The sequence below is a fragment of the Rhinopithecus roxellana genome, chromosome 1 (assembly GCF_007565055.1).
Source record: "Rhinopithecus roxellana isolate Shanxi Qingling chromosome 1, ASM756505v1, whole genome shotgun sequence".
Classification (NCBI taxonomy): domain Eukaryota; kingdom Metazoa; phylum Chordata; class Mammalia; order Primates; family Cercopithecidae; genus Rhinopithecus; species Rhinopithecus roxellana.
Window position 1 is genome coordinate 228,840 of NC_044549.1, and position 24,007 is coordinate 252,846.

Here is a 24,007-nt window from a genome sequence, read left to right on the forward strand (position 1 = left end):
TTCTATGGGTTGAAGTAAATTTGACATTCAATGCTATTTAATTCTAAAAGCTTGAATGAGTAATGATTTTTTCATGTAAGATTAGTTGAAATAAATTATCATTGATTTTTAAATTTAATATTAATTAGCTATTGCATATTCTTAATGGGAAACAAGTGTTTACAAGGCCTTGATTGCAAAAAGACCATGTCCATTGTAGACTTCTTAGAATACATCATATCTGCTTTTTTAGAGTGGGGAATTCACTTTTTTAGAGTGGGGAATTCAACTCATATGTGGCTGGACATTGATTCTCAACCTTATGAACGTTATTTGCCTGTCTTAACTCATACTGGTTGATGTTCTTTTATAAGTAATCTGCATGTTTAGCATGCACTTGAACTATTGTTACATAGGGTGCTTGACTATTTACAAGTCTCACTAGGATTCTAGGTATTCATTAGTCTCTTGATGTGTATTTGCTGATAGTCCTATTATCTTTGTTGGTTCAATTACACAGTATCATCCAAGATGCTACAACACATTATACACAGGGTATGGGTTGTGAGGGCTACAGTTTTCAGTTAGTATTCAGGCTCTGAAACTTAGAATCTCTGCGAGCTTGAACAAGTTACTTAGTCTTGTTTTAAGACCTTCTTGTTTTAAAAGTTAGTCTAAAATTCTTAAAATATACAGTAGGGATGCTAGTAGTGCTCACAGAATTGTAGTAAAGATTAGCTGGGAAAACAAGAGACTATTAAACAGAGCCTGGTATTCAGTAAGTATCAGTTGCCTTCGATTAGGAATCTGTGTTGTCATGATTAGAAGATTGCTGGTTTATGTTACAGATCTGTAAGTATAGTCAAAATACGTCAAAATAACAACCAGACAGAATCATATACCATTCCTTGAACATTTCATCCCTAGAATCTAGCCAAATTAGCATCTCCATACAGACAATACTGTTAACACAGATATGTGCTCAAACCCCGCATTTACTTTTCTGCGCTTGTAAATTACTGGAGCTATTTGGGAAGAAGTCTGGGGTGATGGCTTAGTCAAGCTGAGTAGCCAATTATGTATGGGACCTAGGAGGTGCTAGAGGGGTACAGATGGTTGCCTCCTCCAGCTCGTGTCTCCAGTGGCCGCACAAGGCATATCCCTAGCTCTGCTCCGGGGAAGTCCAGTTTCTGGCGTGGGGCTTGTGCGCACCCCTGGCCGGGAGGAGCCCGGAGCCCGCTGGTTTGCACCGCGCACAGCTCGCGCGCCCGGAGGAGGAGGCGGAAGGAGCCCTGCGCCACCGCCAGGAGGAGCGAGCGCCGCAGCTGCAGGCAGAGGAGGAAGAGGGAAGACAAGGAAGGACGGCTCCCAGACAGAGTGGGAGAAATCCGGGAGCAGCCGGAGCAGCAGGTCCGGGGGGAGCGGTTCCGCGGCGCTGCGCTCGTGATTCGCACGGACGCTGCGGAGTTCCCAGGGCTGCTGCCCAGTGCCCCTGGGTGGAGGCTGCCGTCTCAACCTGACTCCGGGTGAGTTCAGCACAGAGGTGAACCGAGGGGTCTCGAACCAGAGACGTGGAACTGGCGAGGCTGCTCAGCTCCCCCAGGCGCTGCTGCCTTTACGCGTCCCACATTCACGGAAGGTTTTGGCGGTGGCTGCACAGGCTGGGAGTGGGCGGATGGGCGGTGGGTGGCTGCGATCCTCACAGCCAGCGTGGGGGCATTCGGATGGCATTAGCTTAAGTGAATGGGGTTTTAGGAAACGTCCCCAAAGGCACGCATTATATATGTGTTTCTATGCAAGCTTTTAAGACAGAAATTTGGTTTCCCGGATGCCCATTTTGGCCTTCTGTCCTTCCTTTTGCTTGCCTCATGCCCAATTTTCCAAGCCAAGGAAAGGATTGGAAAGGCGTGGACGGAGAAGGTCTGGGCACAGAATGGGACAGGCCAACCTTGGTCTCTAAGTTAGGGGGTGGGGTTGGGACTATTCCTTTCAACCTAATTTACCAGGGGAAAACCCTCAGAGTAACTTGCGGTTCCTTTGCTCTGCACCCTCCATAAGCTTATTAAAGGGAACTTCAGGCTCTCTAGACAGCCTGTGAAATGTGATGGCAATTTAGCTTAAAAGCCATGTTGGTTCACTTCATCTCCTCTTTATCCTTTGTCGCAAAATTGATACCTTTTTGGATTTCTTTAACATAAAGTTTAAGTGGCCGACTGACAGGAAATATTTCTTTTGAAAATTCTATGAGAAAAGTGATGAGTCAACATTGAGAGAAAGGCAACTTTATTTTCTTCGGAAGAACTTTGGGGAAAGGGATTGATAGAGAAATTCTGGGCATGAAATTATGGACATTTCCCACAGAACTTCTTTCGTTTATTTATTTTTTTACATTTGCTTCATTTTTTTTTTTATCGTGTGTGTGTGTGTGTGTGTGTGTGTGTGTGTGTGTGTGTGTATCAGAGAGACAAAATTCCTTGGAGGTATTATGACTTTATTAGGTTTGGAAGTTTCTTTCTTACTAATAGCACTAATTTGTGATCATCATGATTATAAGAATTAACTAAGTGTTTTGCTTTTCTGTGTTTTGGGTCTTTTAAAAAAAAATTCAATACTTACTTTGCGGGCCTTACTGAATACCTGTCAATAAAATCGGTGGGCATACGGTTAGTCACATGACCTACTGTGGATTTAATAGCAAGTAAGTATACAAACGATAAGTTTAGGAAATAAATGTCAGAATCCAAATTTAGGTGTGAAATTGAAATATCTTTCAAAATTAACCAAATTATCTGTTAGGATCCAATGTCATTTTATGGTCAAGGGAGCTTAAAGGTTTCTCAAATTGAGATATATGTATCTACTTGGTTAATCAAAATGTAACATTTTATTTTCTTCTTTCTTTAATAACAGTTTGAATTCAACAAATAAAACTTGAGTATTTAATGTAAGGTTCTTTCACATATATTATTTCTCCAATTTTAATAGAAATTTAAAGAGAAAAGCGATATTAGTTCCACTTTGTAGATGAAGAGACTGTGTCACAGAAGTGTTACTTTACCTCGATTTCTGTAACTATTATGTCATACACTTAGAAGTTCCATATTATGGAACATATAAAATATATGAATGTTATAAAGAATTCAGACCTAATGCTGTTTAACTTCAAGGTTAGTTCTTTACCCAAACAACTGCACATTGCACCACAATTGCACTACACTGAGACTACTGAAATAATTATATATGAACATGCTACATGAAAAAATACTGAAAACATTTATTCTTTTTTATTTTATTTCTTATTTTTCTGGTTTCTCTGATATAAAATATACTATAATTTTATGGATTTATTTTCTGTATTTAGATGCTCCTAATTTCCAAATAATTCCTAAACTCCTAAAAACTGTCCTGTGTCCTTCTTAATAAAAGTGGATTGACAGGGAGACTCAATTTTTTACTAAGAATATTCTTGGGATAATTTATGTCTTATAATCAAGATAAAGGCAGGCCACATTTAGTTGTATTTTTAAACCACTTAGTGTGAACTTGAAATGCAGACATAACTTGCTTTCAGGCTAAACTGCCAGGCTTCACAGTGAATAGTCTTTAAGATTCCATGGAAACATTGGCAGATACATCTAATGTATATCTGATGTAGGGTTTATGAGAAAAGGAGAGGTAGAAACTGAATGCTCTTACATTTCATATGTGACCACATTCATAACACTTTATTGATAAGTCCTTTGGTGTCTGACATGGGCTGATACAAACAGGCTTCTTCAAGGGTTGAGGGAGAAAACAAAATCCCTGTAATACAGGCTTTCTCCTCCTTTTCTTTCTTTCTTTTTTTTTTTTTTTTTTTTTTTTTTTGAGACGGAGTCTCGCTCTGTAGCCCAGTCTGGAGTGCAGTGGCCGGATCTCAGCTCACTGCAAGCTCTACCTCCCGGGTTCAGGCCATTCTCCTGCCTCAGCCTCCCAAGTAGCTGGGACTACAGGCGCTGCCACGTCGCAGGCTAGTTTTTTGTGTTTTTTTTAATAGAGACGGGGTTTCACCAGGTTAGCCAGGATGGTCTCGATCTCTTGACCTCGTGATCCGCCCGTCTTGGACTCCCAAAGTGCTGGGATTACAGGCGTGAGCCACTGCGCCCAGCCCCTCCTTTTCTTTCTTAAGTGGTAATAGTTGATCCTACATAAGCTCTTAAAAAAATGAATTCCAAAGAGAGTTTGTGAGTTTTTTGGAGGGAGGGTGCTTTTGTGTGTCTATGCATGCTCAACACAGGTTAGGGGTATAAGGAGAAGTTAAGCAAGAATATTAAATGCTAGCTAGGAAACTTTTTGGAATCTCAAATACTTGGAAACAGTTTTTTACATTATATAATAAAATTCATAGTTACATTGGGGAACTAAGTATATTGTACACAACTTTGCATCTGATTACAGGATTCCTTGTACATTTACAGCTCAGGTATTCTGGAAGGAGTCAAGATAATTAGTTTTATGGCTCTTGCCCATGTGACCTGTTCCTTTCCCATCCTGACATTAAAAGGATGACTTAAATTTTCTGGAATGTCAAAATTCTCTTTTCCCTCGGATCCTAAAAAATAATTCAGTGTATGTGTGATACTCACTGTCATTTCAACATTTCCAAGGAAAAGAATCCTCTCGAGAATGCTAAACAATGCCCTATATTTCTTCCATTGTAATTCTTTTAGATAGAGGGTTAGCTGAGTTAGGAAGAAGGGAGAGAGGAAGATAAGAAGAGAGATGACATTTTATCCCTCAGGAAAGAACAAGACCAATTTTATTCCTAATTTAGAAATATTATCCTACAAACATTCCTGAGCGAGAGGGCTTTGCACATACATTAAAGCAGAATACCTAGTCAACTTCTAGTTGTGCCATGTAGTGAGCTGGAAATAAGATGAGCAAGCCGAGATCATTTTTGTTGGAGAACTATGAGACCATATGAAATAGGTAACAGAGTTACCCCAACTGGGGGCAAGAGAACTTGGAAGTTTTTTCCATAAATTTGCATTGTTAGTACAGGGTTGTTCCAGTGATCAGAGTCATTAAAGCCCTAGAGTTTCTGTATAACTGTGTATACAGGCTGAGACAGCTCCGATGGCCCAGAAAAGCCTTTGAACGGAATCACTGGACATTGTCCGACCACATGTACGAGAATAGTGAGTGCTGAGGAGTTGTGGGTAGCTCGGTTGACAACTCTTGCTGAAGGAGTGTCATAAACATTCATTGCTGAAAGTGAATTTTTTGTTCATGTATGTGATGCCTATTAGGTCATGCTTTCTTGGATACAAATTTGTTGAATATATGAGTTAATTTTTGAACATCCTTTCTTAAAAGTACCATGTTCATGTAGTTGCTCATTTTAATATGAGTAGTTCAGATGGGACATAATATATTATAGAGATGATTGAACATCCTAAGATCTAGTGTACGTACCTTTGTTCATTATGAGATTCATCCCCTGTCTCCCTTTGCAGTGACATTAATGGCATAAGGGAGTATTAGATGAAATTGAATGCAGAAAAACATGGAGATATATGAATGGTAGATACGGCTGACAACCACCATTTTCACTGAAGTTGTTTCAAAGCAAATAAATTTGGGATAAATTCATTTTATTTGCTCCTGAAGGGTAATTAAGAATAGGTAGGAAATGTGAAGGGGCTATAGCATTGACATTAAGAGAAGTTTTTGATTCTTAAAATAAGATATATTACACAAGAGTGAACAAACAGAAGATACTGAACAAACATTCTGTCATAAGTAAGTGAAGGATTATTCTGACTTGTTGAACTATATTTTTAAATGTAAATTTCAACATTTAAATATTATTAAAACCTTAAATAGTATTTAAATATTATAAAAGTTATAGAAAAGTATATTTTCAATGCAAATATGCACTTATAAGCTATATTGTAGATATGGGAGTAAACAATCCATTTATTTTTTACTGAGTGAAAATTTAGTTTTTTACAATTCTAACTGGAGCTAACAGTTCAGTGTGATATATATTTTGAGTTTCAAAATTTGCAACCAAATAGGATAAATGTGTTGAACTGTACTTTTCTTGAAGAACTGTGATAAGAATGAGCAGTGAAAAAGTTATAGCATACTTATCAGGGATCAAATACTTGCTTAGGGTTTAATAAGAAAAATCTCAGCTAATGCTAGAAATTGTGTACATGATCTATCACAGACTCATGATTAAAATGGTCTCTTGTTAGCTATATGAGCTTGAAAACAAATGGTATAGCTTCTCTTTACTTCAACTGCTTCTTTTGTAAAATGGGGAGAGTAGGAGAATGTAACTCAAAATTCTTTGTTAATGATTTGCTTCTTAGAGCAGTGCCAGATCCAGTTAGGATTAGATTGTTACTTTTATTATTGATATTTGCCCTAGTTCTGCCTTTTATTGACTGTGTGAAATTGGTGAAGATTCCTTTCTGAAACCTTGTTTCTTATCTACAAGCTGGGAATAGAATGCCTGCTATGAAGAGTGGTTGTTAGTACATTAAAAAGGCTAGATATTTATTTATACATAAATTTATTTATATATACTCAGCACATGGTAGAAATTTGATAGTATTTTTTCTTGCCCTCCCATATATTACTGTGGAGATATCCCACATATTATGTCCAAGATTTTATTTTCCCCTCAAATGCAATGTCAGTCTTGCACAAAACATTCCCATCTCCTACTTCTCTTCTAATGTTCTGCAACCATTAAAGTATAGAAAACAAGAATGAGTATTTTTATAACTTTTGCTGTACTTAAGCATGTGGAGAGAAGAGTGCTAGATCACAGGACAAATTTTGGTAAGAAAAGGGAAATATTTACACTACAAACAACTTACTTCTCCCCACACTTAACAGTTTTATGCTGTCATTCTGTCAGCACCAAGTGAGATTTTCCTATTTAAATAGTTTTCTATTTGTGGTATGATAATTCATGTATGGACTTCATGTAATTAACATAAATATAATGGAGGGTTGAGAAATGGTTTATTTTTACCAAGAGGAAAAATATGTACACAATTTTTAAAATATTGCTTTGAAAATCTTTAAAATTAACTTTGAATCGGCTGGCGGAAGGTAGCATCACAAACTCACTGCTAGTGGTATTCTTGAGAAGTAGTATTTGAATTTTCTAGATATTGTCCCAAGACTGGCTTAAAAGAATTTAATTTTAGATGTGAACTTTCTGCTTAACGTGGAAGATTTTTCCATGAAAATACTAGCTCTATCAGATACACAGGTGCTTAGGAATTATGCATGGAATTATGGGAAGGGTAGCTGCATGGAATTATGGGAAGGGTGGAATAGAAAAAAGTTTCATCTCTGAGTTACACATAATGGTGTAAGCATATTGATTGGATGATAGTGATAATTACAGCAATAACATGATTGAAGGGGTAAGCGAGTTACATGTAACACAGTTACTAATGTCAATCCTGTGACTGAGGTTACCACTTCATTTCTCTTTTCTGGAACTCCTTAGGTTTGTTACTATTGCAGTTTATTTCCTTTGCTTATTGTAGTGGTGTGTTAGTTGTATTGCTGCTTCGCTAACAAATTACCGCACGTTTAATCACTAAAACAACGCATATTTACTGTCTTACAGTTTCAAAGGTCAGAAGTCCAAAATCACTGTAATTAGGCTAAGCCAATGTGTCTGCGGTGTTGGTTCCTTCTCCAGGTGTTGAGGGGAGAATCCATTCTCTTGCCTTTTTCTGCTTCCAGTGGCACTTGTCTTCATTGTCTTTTGACCCATTCCTCCATTTTCAAGGTGCATTGCTTTTATTTCTGTTTCTGTTTCCGCATTGCCTCTTCCTTTAACTTTGAGTCCTTCTCTCTACTTCATCTAAGGACTCCTGTGATAACTTCGGATCCACATGGATGATCTAGGATAATCACCTTGTCTCAAGATCCTTAACTTAATCATATCTACAAGTCCCTTTGGCTGTGTAAGGCAGTACATTCTCAGGGCCTGGAGATTAGGCCAAGAACGTCTTTTGGGACTAGTATGCAATCTATCACAAGTGGTAATAATATTTTTGTGCCTTGAGACCCTGAAATTAATGTGCTTGCTTACACGTGGAAACACAATGTATCTGTGGGGGTAACAATTTATTTTTGAACCATTAGAAGGTATTGATGGGGAAGATTTCATCTGACAACAGACACTGATAAATTAAATACCCTTAGATTTGTCAAATCTAACTTTAGTAAAATATAAGTAAAAGTATTTGCACTGCTAGGGTCAAAAATATTAATTAAACCCATTATTTATCAAGGCCAACACCTGGATTACTTAGGTTTAAATTAGAACATTATCTTCCATAGTGCTTATTTGTGAAGCTTAGTTCTTGTTTACAAAACCTCATCCATGTAAGAAAGCACAGAAAGGTTGGTCTTTTTTTAACCTTTGCAGAACATAAATTTTCAAAGGGATGTTAGACAGTAGTTCTATAGCAATTGATGCAGTTCACAAACATTCATTGTGAATATTTTATCTCATGAGTTATATCTATGATACTAATCATAAACTTCTAGAAGAAATTTAGCAATGGTCATGTCAGCCTTTCAAATCTTTCTGGAACTTAGAAGAGGACCATTGCATAAGATAGATTCATTTTCCCCTTTATTCCATTGTTGCCAGAGAGAACTTTAAATGCCCTGTTCAAATTAATTTAATGCAAATGAATTATTGCTGCCTCAGAAGTAGTTTGTCCTTCACTTTTCTTAAAATTATATTGTAAATGGATGTGACATGCTTTACTGGTTGTTGTGCAGGGAGCATTGTCCTTCCTAAAAGCTCCCTCATTTGTCAAAATGAAGCCATTAAGAGTAAAGTAAATTATATTATCTGATCATAGTATTACAATTGACCTTAAAACCATAAATTTTATAATCAGTGCAAATTGCTGAATAGTGTTTGCAGTTGTAGAAATTTCAAAGGAAACCCTGATTGAGATACAAAGCTGCTATAATCATTTTAAACATCTTTGTTTTTCTTTTACTTTGGAACAGTAGTGCAGTAAGTACAGAAACCTTCATTCAAATATTCTAAGTTTTTAAGTCTTTGTCATTACTTTTAATATTGTAACATTTAACAATGTCAAAGAAAGTATAAATTTTCTGACGATCAAGCTAAAAATAAAGAGAGGTTGATGTAAATGAACATCAAATTAACAAGATTGATTATGAAAAGTAATTTCTGAAAAGGGCCAAAAATTCCTTTGCACATAAATGCAAACGAATTTAGTGAAATAAGATGAAACTGGAATAAAGAACTCTACTGATGCTTCAGTAACTCTTAATGAGAATGAGTAATGTGCATGCATATTTTTAGCTCCCACTTTCAGAGAGACAGTAGTTGTACAGTAAATGGTCCTTTCCTGCTATTAAGGAAGCGTCTCCTCCTCCAGCCATGCTATTCCTCAGAGCAAGCACTTCAACTGAGTCTTCAGCCATCATAAGTAAGAAGGATGGTACGATAGGCTGCGTGTACATATGGCCTTCATTAGCAGGCCAACTGTTCCTTTTACCCACCCACGTCACTGGGGACATATGGCATTACTTTGACTGTGGAAACAAGTGTGTGTGGACATATCTCGGTATGAGTATGAGACTGTTGATTGTCTTTCTCTGTCGCTCATGCAACCAGCTGTCTCCTCGTGGGAATCATATTATCCATAACACTAGATCTGAGGATGATAAATGATGTTGCTGTTATTATTAACTGAATTTGCCTCTCCAGTTTGATCACAAAACCAGTGAATGTTTGCTTATGGAACATGTAAAGCTTATAGAAGGTAGAAAGCTTACAGAAAGAAAGATGGCTTTTCTAAGTGTAAGAGTCAGGTCTTTTTCAATCAAAAACTAACTCATTCAAAAATTCAAGAATTATGTAAAACTAGAAAAGCAGAGGGTTCAGAAATGCTATTGAGATCATTTATTATAAAATAGCCAATAATGAAATGTAATAATGAGTCTGCTGTTGTTAGTTGTGACTATGTGGAGAAAATAACGAGAAAATATAAGATAGGCTGGAATGAAGAGAGTCATCTGATCTCAGCATAATTCATTTTATACAGTTCACAGTATTGTAACTTTTTAAAAGAATATTAATTTTTTCAATACTGTGAATTCTGAATTTGCAATATGAGACTTATCAATACTTGCAACGAGTGTGTATTTTTCAGTGGTGGTTCCAGAACTCCCTATCGGGCTTTCAAGCTGCATTCTGATAAGACGAGATGAGAGGACTTATGTTGAGGTGACGTTGGCACAGAACTTGATTTAGGTAACATACATCACTGATGCAGAGAGAAGAGTGGGTGGTGTTGGTGAAGATTATAGGGGAGATAATAACACGAAAGGCACCTTTTGCTACCTTTGCTGGCCTGTTTGTATATTCAGGTGTGTAGCATATTTCTTGTATAATTACATAGTAATTTAACACACTACATTAAGAAAATATGAACAATTTTTACTAAAATCGTGTTTTCTAAATATTAAGTAAATAAAACCAAGATTTGGATAGGTAACATTTATAAAAATGGTATTGTTAGATAGATATAGATGATATTTTTTCATCCGGATCTGTAGAGATGATAAATTTTCAAAACGCTTTTGAATATCATTTGTACTACAAAGTCTCATTTCAGTTTCAGTGCCATGGCACATTGATAAATCACCACTAAAACAGTACATGAAATATTTGGCAACATAGGTATCAAGATATCTGGTAATGGTGATTGATGCACAGAATACAGCCTCATTATTGTTATGCACTGGCCTTGAGAACTTTAGTTTTCATCTTCTTTCACCTTGATAGAGAACAAACTAACAGCTTTTTACTTTCACCTTGCTGGAGAACAAACTAACAACTTCAAATCATCTGATCCATCAAAAAATTTATTTTCTTGAAACTCACTGATTTATGTATTTCTTGTTTTGGGGGAGCACTATTATTTGCCATAGTAAAATATCAAATGATCAATGTGTTATACCAACATGGCAGCTCAGATGGTAGGCCACAGAATGAAAACAAACGGGTTGACTACCAAGAATTATACTATATTGCTTTTATTGACAGAAAAAGTGTACAGATAATTTTATTCAGAGATTTTATGTGAATTATTTTCATAAGTGTACACATATATTTATAACTGAACTTTCTTTGTCAAGTGTGTGCCCACACACATATTCATACAAAATCAATCTTAGAGATCTTACTCAAAGATTGAATTTCTTAAAGTGATTGTTTCAAATATGTATAATTTATGGCAAGAAAAATCACAAAATGGCAATAAAAGGAGGCATAAAACTGAAAATAATGGTTAAAAAACACCTGTAAATGAATAATTTTGATTTAAATTCTCTTTAGTTCTTAGCTGATGAAATGAATATAAATGAAAGTATTATGCAAAACATTTCTATTTGTTGTATATGCATGTACACATATATGTGTTACAAATACAAAACTGATGGCATATTAACATATATTCACACTCATAATGTGCATATATGTACATCATGCAAATGAGTGCACGTTTTATATATATATATGCACACACACATATTTTATACTTTCATTTTTTTAACTTTTAAGTTCTGGGATACGTGTGCTGAACATGCAGGTTTTTTACATAGGTATACATGTGCCATGATAGTTGCTGCACCTATCAACCCATCATCTAGGTTTTAAACTCTGCATGCATTAGCTATTTGTCCTAATGCTCTCCCTCCCCTTTCCTCCTACCCGCCAACATGCCCCAGTGTGTGATGTTCCTCTCCCTGTGTCCACATGTTCTCATTGTTCAGCTCCCACTTATGAGTGAGAACATGCAGTGTTTGGTTTTCTGCTCCTGTGTTAGTTTGCTGAGGATGATGGTTTCCAGCTTCATCCATGTCTCTGCAAAGGACATGAACTCATCCTTTTTTATGGCTGTGTAGTATTCCATAGTGAATATGTGCCACATTTTCTTCATCCAATCTATCATTGATGGGCATTATGTTGGTTCCAAGTCTTTGCTATTGTAAATAGCACCACAATAAACATATGTGTACATGTGTCTTTATAGTAGAATGATTTATAATCCTTTGGTTATATACCCAGTAATGGGATTGCTGGGTTAAATGGTATTTCTGGTTCTATATCCTTGAGGAATCACCACATTGTCTTCCACAATGGTTGAACTATTTTACACTCCCACCAACAGTGTAAAAGTGTTCCTATTTCTCTGCATCTTCTCCAGCATCTGTTGTTTCCAGACTTTTTTTTTTTTTTTTTGAGAAGGAGTCTCGCTCTGTCACCCAGGCTGGAGTGCAGTGGCCAGATCTCAGCTCACTGCAAACTCCGCCTCCCGGGTTTACGCCATTCTCCTGCCTCAGCCTCCCGAGTAGCTGGGACTACAGGCGCCCGCCACCTCGCCCGGCTAGTTTTTTTTTTTTGTATTTTTTTAGTAGAGATGGGGTTTCACCGTGTTAGCCCAGATGGTCTCGATCTCCTGACCTCGTGATCCGCCCACCTCGGCCTCCCTGTTTCCAGACTTTTTAATGATCACCATTCTAACTGGTGTGAGATGTTATATCATTGTGGTTTTGATTTGCATTTCTCTAATGACCAGTGATATAATGGACTTTTTTTCATATATTTATTGGCCGCATACACGTCTTCTTCTGAGAAGTGTCAGTTCATATCCTTTGCCTACTTTTTGATGGAGTTGTTTTTTTCTTGTAAATTTGTTTGAGTTCCTTCTAGATTCTGGATATTAGACCTTTGTCAGATGGATAGAAAAAATAAAAATTTTTCTCATATTTTGTAGGTTGTCTATTCACTCTGGTGATAGTTTATTTTACTGAGCAGAAGCTCTTTAGTTTAATTAGATTCCATCTATCAATTTTGGCTATTGTTTCAAGTGCTGTTGGTGTTTTAGTCATAAAGTCTTTGCCCACACCTATGTCCTGAATCATATTGCCTAGGTTTTTTTCTAGGGTTTTTATAGTTTTAGGTTTTACACTTATGTTTTTAATCCATCTTGAGTTAATTATTTTGTAAGGTGTAAGGAAGGGGTTCAGTTTCTCTTTTCTACATATGGCTCGCCAGTTTTCCCAGCACCATTTATTAAATAGGGAATTCTTTCCCCATTGCTTGCTCTTGTCAGGTTTGTTGAAGATCAGATGGTTGTAAATGTGTGGTGTTATTTCTGAGGTCTCCATTCTGTTTCTGTCTACATATCTGTTCTGGTCTGTATATCTGTTTTTGTATTAGCACCATGCTGTTTTGGTTACTGTAGCTTTGTAGTATAGTTTGAAATCAGGCAGCATGATGCCTCCAGCTTTGTTCTTTTTGCTTAGGTTAGTCTTGGCTCCTCAGGCTCCTTTTTGCTTCCATATGAAATTTAAAGTAGTTTTTTTCTAGTTCTGTGAAGAAAGTCAATGGTAGCTTGATGGGAATAGCATTGAATCTATAAATTACTTTGGACAGTATGACCATTTTCACAATATTGAGTCTTCCTATCCATGAGGATGGAATGTTTCTCTATATGTTTGTCTCCTGTCATTTCCTTGAGCACTGGTTTGTAGTTCTCCTTGAAGAGGTCCTTCATGTCCCTTGTACATTGTATTCCTAGGTATTTTGTTTTCTTTATAGCAATTGTGAATGGGAGTTCACTCATGATTTGACTCTCTGCTTGTCTATTATTGGTGTATAGGAATGATTGTGATTTTTGCACATTAATTTTATATCCTGAGACTTTGCTGAAGTTGCTTATCAGGTTAAGGAATTTTTGGAGTGAGGTGGTGGCGTTTTGTAAATATACAATCATGTCATCTGCAAACAGAGACAATTTGATTTCCTCTCTTCCTATTTGAATACCTTTTATTTCTTTCTCTTGCTTGATTGCCCTGGTCAGAACTTCCAATACTGTTAAATAAGAGTGGGGAGAGAGGGCATCCTTCTCTTGTGCCAATTTTCAAAGGGAATGCTTCCAGCTTTTGGCCATTTAGCATGATATTAGCTATGCATTTGTCATAAATAGCTCTTATTATTTTGAGATGTGTTCCATCAATACCTAGTTTATTGAGAGTTTTTAGTATGAGAGGTGTTGAATTTTGTCAAAGGCCTTTTCTTCATCAATTGAGATAATCATGTGGTTTTTGTCATTGGTTCTGTTTAAGTGATGGATTATGTTTATTGATTTACCTATGTTGAACCAGCCTTGCATGCCCGGCATGAAGCCAACTTGATCGTAGTGGATAAGCTTTTTGATGTGCTGCTGGATTCACTTGCCAGTATTTTATTCAGGATTTTCACGTTGATGTTCATCAGTGATATTGGCCTGAAATTTTCTTTTTTTATTGTGCCTCTGCCAGGTTTTGGAATCAGAATGATGCTGGCCTCATAAAATGAGTTAGGGAGAAGTCCCTCTTTTTCTATTGTTTGGAATCATTTCAGAAGGAATGGTACCAGCTCCTTTTTGTACCTCTGGTAGAACTCGGCTGTGAATACATCTAGTCCTGGTCTTTTTTTGGTTGGTAGGCTAGTAATTACTGCCTCAATTTCAGAAATTGTTATTGGTCTATTCAGGGATTTGACTTCTTCCAGATTTAGTCTTGGGAGGGTGTATATGTCCAGGAATTTATCCATTTCTTCTAGATTTTCTAGTTTATTTGTGTAGAGGTGTTTACACTATTCTCTGATTTGTTTTTCTGTGGGATCAGTGGTGATATCCCCTTTACTGTTTTTTAATGTGTCTGTTTGATTTTTTTCTCTTTTCTTCCTTATTAGTCTGTCTACTGGTCTATCTATTTTGTTAATCTTTTCAAAAAAACCCACTCCTGGATTCATTGATTTTTTTTGAAGGTTTTTTCGTGTTTCTCTCCCATTCAGTTCTGCTGTGATCTTAGTTACTTTTTGTCTTATGCTAGGTTTTGAATTTGTTTGCCTTTGCTTCTTTTGATTGTGATGTTAGGGTGTCTATTTTAGATCTTTCCCACTTTCTGATGTGGGCATTTAATCCTATAAATTTCCCTCTAAACACTGTTTTACCTGTGTCCCAGAGATTCTGGTATGTTGTGTCTTTGTTCTCATTGGTTTCAACAAAGTTATTTATTTCTGCCTTAATTTTGCTATTTACCCAGTAGTCATTCAGAAGCAGTTTGTTCAGTTTCCATGTAGTTGTGCAGTTTTGAGTGAGTTTTTTTTTTTTTTTTTTTTTTTTTTTTTTTTTTTTGAGACGGAGTCTGGCTCTGTCGCCCAGGCTGGAGGGCAGTGGCCGGATCTCAGCTCCCTGCAAGCTCCGCCTCCCGGGTTCCCGCCATTCTCCTGCCTCAGCCTCCGAAGTAGCTGGGACTACAGGAGCCGCCACCTCGCCCGGCTAATTTTTTTGTATTTTTAGTAGAGACGGGGTTTCACCGTGTTAGCCAGGATGGTCTCGATCTCCTGACCTCGTGATCCGCCCGTCTCGGCCTCCCAAAGTGCTGGGATTACAGGCGTGAGCCACCGCGCCCGGCCTTGAGTGAGTTTCTTAATTCTGAGTTCTAATTTGATTACACTGTGGTTTGAGAGATTGTTTGTTATTATTTTCATTCTTTTGCCTTTGCTGAGGAGTGTTTTACTTCCAATTATATGGTTGATTTTAAAATAAGTGCTATGTGGTGCTGAGAATAATGTATATTCTGTTGATTTGGGGTGGAGAGTTCTGTAGATATCTATGAGGTCTGCTTGGACCAGGGCTGAGTTCAAGTCCTGAATATCCTTGTTAATTTCCTGTCTTGTTGATCTGTCTAATATTGATAGTGGGTTGTTGAAGTTTCCCACTGTTATTGTGTGGGAGTCTAAGTCTCCTTGTAGGTCTCTAAGAGCTGGTTTCATGAATCCTGGTGCTCCTGTATTTGTGCATATCTATTTAGGGTAGTCAGCTCTTCTTGTTGCCTTGATCCCTTTCCTACTGTGTAATGGCCTTCTTTGTCTTTTTTTTCCTTTGTTGGTTTAAAGTCTGTTTTGTTAGAGACTAGGGTCGCAGCCCTTGCCTTTTGTTGTTATTGTTGTTTTTGTTTGTTCTCCATTTGCTTGGTAGATCTTCCTCCACCCCTTTATTTTGAGCCTGTGTGTCCTTGGAAGTGAGATGGGTCTCCTGAATACAGAACACTTAGGGGTATTGACTCTTTATCCAGTTTGCCAATCTGTGTCTTTTAATTGGGACATTTAGCCCCTTTACGGTTACGGTTAATATTGTTATGTGTGAATTTGATCCTGTCATCATGATGCTGGTGGTTATTTTGCACGTTGGTTGAAGCAGTTTCTTCCTAGTTTCATTGGTTTTTATATTTTGGTGTGTTTTTGCGGTGGCTGGTACTGGTTTTTCCTTTCCACATTTAGTGTTGCCTTTAGGAGCTCTTGTAAGGCAGGCCTGGTGGTGACTAAATCTCTCAGCATCTGCTTGTCTGTAAAGGATTTTATTTCTCATTCACTTATGAAGCTTAGTTTGGCTGGTTATGAAATTCCATACATACATCATGAAAATGAGTGCATATGATATACATACATACATATACACACGCACACTGCATACTTTCATTTTTACGTCCATTACTTTTCTGATTTCATCAGCAGCCAACTAAAGATAATAGAAAAAAATTGGTAATTTGATCTTTCATGTTCTGCATATTCCAGCTTCACACTTATAGTTTTCTATTTTTGTTATTGTGATCAGAATGAAAATATATACTATGGAATCAGAATCAGGCCAGAATCAGCAAATATACTCTAATGTTTGTACATGCTTTCAATGCAGTTTGTCTCTGCAAAGGGTGTGTATGTTTCTATGGACATGTGCATGTGCACAAGTATGTAAACAAGTGTTTTATTCATGATGGAGAAAGGCTGGTCAAAATTATTCTGAGTGAGGTAGCCACCACTGCAACAGATAATGAGGTACCTAGCAATAAAATCATTAAACGTGTTTCCAAGCATCTACTCAGTATCTGGCACAATGTTAAGTAGTAGAAATATAATTGTAAGCAAAATTCAGCTTCTACCCTTGGTAGTATATGTGTAGAACAAATTGGTGAAGCCGGAGTACATTTCAGAACCAAAAGCAGTTTCTGTATAGTTCCCAGTTCATCAAGACCATGTTAGATACTACTCATACACTTAAGTCACAAGGAAGAATTGCTTGTGAAGCAGAGCTGACTGTCATGCTTGAATTCACATAATTTCATAATTAAATAATTTCATGTTACATAATCTCAATAAACCTAAAATCCGATATATGATAAAGATAGTCTTTCAAATCAGCAGATAAGTGATAAACGGTTCGTAAAATGGTGTTCAGATAATTGGCTATATGTATTTTATAGTTGCGCAAAGGTATAATATGTCATTCATAGATACTAATTCCAGAGTAGATGTCATATATACTTTTTCAAAATATAAAGAAAAAAATGCCATAGACAAATATTACTTGCAACATTATGGTTAAAATTAAATATCCAAACATAGCCCTAACCAATGACAGAAATTTTTTAAAAAAATATTTACAGATTGGGATTTGTTAAAATATAAAGCTTTTCTATTTCAGAGGATACCATGAATAAGTGTAAAAAGCAAATGTCAAATCAGCAGCAAGTAGTATTTGCAATTTACTTGACATATTTAAAATATGAGTGGTTCCAACAAATCATAAATAAATGATTAGTAGTCCAACAAAAAAAGACAAAGTACATTGACAGGAAACTGTATGAAACTCATGAACACTAAATGTATTAGCTTCTCTATTGTTAAACAAAATGCAAAAACAATAGAGAACATTATCTATATGGAGTTAATATTTTAACAAAATTATATTAATTTTACCCATGTTATAAGTAAATACATATATCCAAAAACCCTTATTTTCTCTGAAAGTTGTCACTTATGAGTCTATTTTTAAAATGTTTAAAGAATAGTAATTCATTAACTTTAATAAACAGGTATTCATAGTGACAGAAAACAGACATTTCCATAATTTTTCTTCTGTTTCTAATACAGTAGATAATAGGAAAATAATGACAAATGCATGTTCATGTCTGGATAGTATGTATTCCATTAGTTCTTTTAAACTTTTGCATTCTCAAAACTGTATTGATACCTCAAAGCATACCCTTTGCTGTTGAAAGCAGCCTTTTAAGTATAAAGACACACACATCACTTTCCCTAAATCTTATATAAGACAAGGGCCTAGATGCCTATCAGAAAACATATTTCAAGAAACCTTTTTTTTTTTAGTAGTTCCTGTGGCCTTATAGAGGAAGGTTTTTTGTTTTAAATATACACACAGTTTTTGATGCATGTTTTTATTGGAAAGAACTTTTATTTCCTTAAATGTTTTGTTGTCTAAGTGTGATAAGTATCCTGCAGTGGAATTCAGTGGAACAGATGCTTATTGTGATATATGAGAGGAACTTGCTTCCCTAAGCATGCATGGGCATGAAATGCATCTGGCTTCTGTACATAAAAGTCAGTTATGTTTCCAAATGTGTTTCTGCATTTACACAGACGTTTAGGGGCAGACACCCTACTATTCCCTCAAAAGGCAGCTCTGCTTAGTTATGAAGTTCAAGTTAGACTAGAAGTTGGAAAGTACTGAATTCCACATTGCAGACAGAGCCTGGGCAGGTGATGTCACCACTGCATACTAAGGTGGCAAGTCCTCAGAGAAGTCACTTATCATCTTACCATGGAGAAAAATAACTGTGTCCAGAACATAAGAGGATATTGTAGAGTACAATGAAGTGTGCAAACCTGTGCAATACATACCAGATGAAATCCAGTTCAGAGGAGGACATAAGGGTAGGCTCAGGAAAACAAATAAATGAAGATACGCTTTAAGAAATAGGACTTAATATAAACAGTCATGAGAATAAAGACGATTGCTAAGCACATAGGAAACACAAACAGGCTTTTAGGAAGGAGTCTGGCACGTGTGCACTGGTAGGAGGTATAATGTGCGGAAATCTGGCCTTTTGTGGCATAGCAACTAAAGTTCCTTTTCTATTGTCCATATTACCTTAAATATTCCTTTATAAAGTAATATTTTTAAAAGGCCATCTACTGTGCGCAATGTGTTAGCATTGAGGACATGAAATTTATCTGGAATATATTAAAACTTTAATCAATAGAATAGGACCAAAGCTTTTAACATAGTTTTTTTAGATAAATCATTATAATGTATTATTTCCTTGCCATAGATAATGCATGATAGATAACTTTACCTTTTGGTCCGTTACTTAGTGTGTAGGTAGGATAATGACCCCCAGTAGGATCACTTTTTGAATATGTTGTTAGGCAGCATGGGAGCATTACGGTTGCAGGTGGATTTAAGATTGCTAATCACTTGATCTTAAAATGGAGAGATTATCCTGAATTATCTAGGTGGGCCCACTGTAGTCACAAAGAACCTTAAAACAGGAAGGCCGAAAGACCAGAGTGAGTAGAAGAGCTTGGGGAAACTGAAGCAGAAGTTGAAGTGGTGTGCTTTGTAGATGAAGGCTGAGGCCAAGAGCTCAGGGATAAATGTGACCTCTCAAATCTGGTGAAGGGAGGAAAATGAATTCTTTGCTGGAATCTGCAGACAAAATATAGACTTGATGATAACTTGATTTTAGCACACTAAGACCCATTTTGGACTTCTGACCCCCAGAAGTATAAAGAAAAAAAAGTGTTGTTTTAAGCCTCTGAGTTTGTGTTAATTCATTATAATAGCAGTAAGAAACTAACACAGTAAGATGGCTTTTGTTTTTCTCTATTTGATGTATAGAATTAAATTGGATATTCTAGGAAGTATTGGGAATTTATTTTCTTAAGATAGTTCTTCATATTAGAATAATGAGAATCACTGAGTAATTAAGTATTCTATTTTATGAAGGATGATTATATAAACAATATGAAGGTTAAAAAACAGGAGGGGTCGGCTGGGCACAATGGCTCATTCATGTAATCCCAGCACTTTGGGAGGCCAGGCAGATGGATTGCTTGAGCCCAGGAATTTCAGATCAGCCTGGGCAACGTGGTGAAACCCCATCTCTACAAAAAATACAAAAATTAGCCAGACATGGTGGCTAGCGCTTGTAGTCCTAGCTGCTCAGGAGGCTGCGGTGGAAGACCTGAGCCCGGGAGGTGGAGGCTGCAGTGAACCGTGATTATGCCACTGCACTCCAGTCGGGGTGACAGAATGAGACCCTGTCTCCATTAAATAAATAAATTAATTAATTAATTTAAAAAGGGGAGGGTGTCTTTTAAAGGCTACTAAAGTCATCTAAGTGGCCTCTGATTATATGAGGCTGGGATGGTGCATGGAAGGTTGTGTCGAATAACCTGATACTCTTTCTGAAACTACAGAAGCATTAATAACTTTAGCCTGACAGTGCTATAATCTGGGATATTTTGGTCCAGCACTCGCAGGGAGGGTTGAAGTTTTGAGAGTAGCTTGAGTTATTTGAATTGAACACCAGAATATGAGGCAAATGGATACTCAATTTTAATTCAATTTCTACTCTTTATTTTAGGTATATATTTGCCAGCCACTTATGTGTGGGACATTATGTTAAGTAATACACCCATAGTGTAGTGGCAGAAGCAGATGAAAAGTACTACAATAGTCATATAGATGAGGTACTGGAAAGGAGCAGAGTTGAAAAATTGGGGATAGTTGACAGTTTTCCAGAGTCATAGGATTAAAACCAAATAGGATTACAAAAGATTCAATTCACTCAAGATGTCTAACTTGGTAATAGGTCAGAAAACTAAATTTGTCATATTTTCTTAAAACTAAACAAAAATGTTCCTTTTGATAAAAAACTGTAGTGCACCTTCAGATTCGATTTTTCTTTATATTCTGTAAACTGCTCACAGTAAAACAAAAAAACTCTGACAAATATGATGGTCCTTAAATCTTGTAGGAGTATGAAGTTAATCCAAAGAATAGAGGTTTTGCTAGGAAGGCCCTAAGCAAAGAATCAAATTTCCTTTTGCAAGAAATAAAATTCTTAAAAGTTCCCTGCACCTTGCAATTAATAGCACAACGTTATTTATTTAAATTTTAACTTTTAAGTTCAGGGGTACAAGTGCAGCTTTGTCACATAGGTAAGCTTGTGTCATGGGGGTTTGTTGTACATATTATTTCATCACACAGGTATTAAGCCTAATATCTATTAGTTGTTTTTCCAATCCTTATAACAAATATTACCCCCATAAAGTTTTATGGTTACTTTTTTCTTATCTTCTGATTAATGCCTTTAGATTCACAAATTGAAATTATTTTTCAGTAGTTTAATTCCCTCTAGAAGGTTTAAAAAATGTTTCCTAATTTCCTAAATCTTCTTTCTTTGTTAGTCTTCTAAAAAACTGTATTAAATAGAATTCATGTGCTCAGATACACTTTCACTAAAAGCATATCTTCAACATTTGACCTGTTTAAAAGTTCTTAAGGTGTTAAGGAACATTATGTATCAGAGTTTATGGCATTTGATTAATCTGAATAAATCTTGGCAGCAAATTGAATTCAGCAAAAGTAACAGTGATAAATCAAAGATCAATATTTGAAATGTCTCCATCAAACATTTTAAAACAATTTTTAAGTTCACTAATTTGAGTCATTACACTTGGCCCTAATATAGTAGATTTTTAAATGAAGTTCAGTCGAACTTGGCAGATATCATATACCAACTTTTAATAGTCATAACAATTCCTGTACCTCATTTGGAAAAAGATTATTTCCAGAGCATCAGTGCTTTGACCAGGAAGGCATTTATTATTCTGTAACACTTTTCTTGAGAAATTAGCATGATTTATCATTTGAGTACACTCTCTCAGATAGGATTCTAATATTTGGGTGTGAATAAAACTTCAGGGCATTGAAAGTAGCTGGAAGATAGAAAATAGGGCGATTATCCTCTCTTGTCATTCTGTATCAAGGTCCTCTTTAATTATAGGTCTAAACAGCTATCACTTTATGGTGAAAACAAACTGCTTGGATATAGCGTTAAAGGTTGAAATAATGAATTATACATAAATCTATTTAGTTCAGTTATGTTCTGTTGAATTGGAAAAAATCAAATTTTAAAATTTCTCTGCATTTCTTGAAGTTGGGAATAAAATCTGGGATGGGGTCTCCTGAAATAATGAGGTCTAGAATAATTTCTGTTGTTAAATTTACTTTTGAGCAGGATAAGTCTACTAAAGTCAATATGAATGGAACCTTCAATGTACCACTTAAGATAATTAGTCTTTGACAGGTTAAGTAACTATTACAAGGCAATTTACCTAATTAGCAACGAAGCCAACCAATGTTTAGATTTCTTAACTTTAAGATTATTGCTCACATAGTCGCATAAACTGTATCTTCCACATAGTCACAGGCAATCACAAGCTAACACGAGCAGGTAGCACAAAATATATGTTCCACACAGAATGCAGAACAAAAAAAAGACACTTTTATAATCCTTTTCCTTTTTCCAAATTCACATTTAAAAAGTTTCTTGTAGAATTTCCCAAATGCCAGCATGGCCGCAAATAATAGAGATTGACTACTGAGACCTCTGAGAAACACTTAGAATTATGCTAAACAAGGAACATTCTATACTGATTTAATAAATTCTCCTCTTTCTACTTATAGTTTCTCCTAAAATAAAAGGTAACATGTTTGTCATGTTAGGAGTCGGTATAGAAAAACTGTGATAACTGAAGAACAGACACACAGGTGTATGTGTGTCTGTGTGTTGCTGTGTATTACAGCCTTTCTTTAATGGTTTTCTCTCTCTCTCTCTTTTGTGTGTGTGTGTGTTTCTCTTTTTTTAGACAGAGTCTGGCTCTGTGGCCCAGGCTGGAGTGAGCGGCGCCATCTTGGCTCCCTGCAAGCTCCGCCCCCCGGGTTCCCGCCATTCTCCTGCCTCCGCCTCCCGAGGAGCTGGGACCACAGGCGCCGCCACCACGCCCGGCTCATTTTTTGTGTTTTTAGTAGAGACGGGGTTTCACCGTGTTAGCCAGGATGGTCTCCATCTCCTGACCTCGTGATCCACCCGCCTTGGCCTCCCAAAGCGCTGGGATTACAGGCCTGAGCCACCGCGCCCGGCTTCTTTATAAGTTAGCTCTGGCCTGGGCAAACCAGCATTTCAAAGGTACAAACTGTTTTTGCAAAAAGCAGGTATATACCTATCTATAGTGCAGACATTATGTCTGCTTATTTCTCTGTAAATAGATCTCTCCTTTTAACAACCACTTCACCTTCACAAAATTTAATTCGAGTCAGTGAACTCTTACCCAGATGCTACGCTTTGGCCAGGCCGCCGAGAACTAAGGATCACACACGTGTGGTTTCCATTTCCTCTGACAGAGTGTATGAGTCCTGGTTACTGCCTGAGTTCTTGCCAGGGTGTATAGTGACGACTCAGCCAAGTGAGTCCCCAGAGTTGGACTCTTTTTCTTTTTTCTTATACACAGGGAACTTCTTTTCCAAGAAGACTTGTTCCAATTGCTCACAATCTCCATAGCTGATGATTATAGAATGATCTATGTACTTTCAATGTACCTTCAAAAATGAGATCTGGAGCTGGATAAGACGTGTGTGTGTGTGTGTGTGTGTGTGTGTGTGTGTTTTGATAGACTTAAACTGTTCATTGAATAAGAAGCCTAGTTGACAGTATAAGGAGAGATTTAGAAGAAAAGAATTACTTGGTTTAAGGAATTGTGAAGAAAGGTGCTGCTATGCCATTAAAATTTTTCTCTACTTTTGTGTTAAATCTTAATTTTTTGCAGTATTTACTAAGCTGCAGGAAACTGTCAAAATTGACTGTTGCTAAGTTCCATATTGCTCTGTAATTATCTTAAAACAAAACTTGGTTGATACCAAAGTACAATTTTTCCTCTAGCTTTTATACATTGAGACAGGTTTTTTTTATGGCTGGAAGACGAGGTGGTTGTTCTTGGTTCCCATTACAACTTCCAGACTGTCAATTTCTC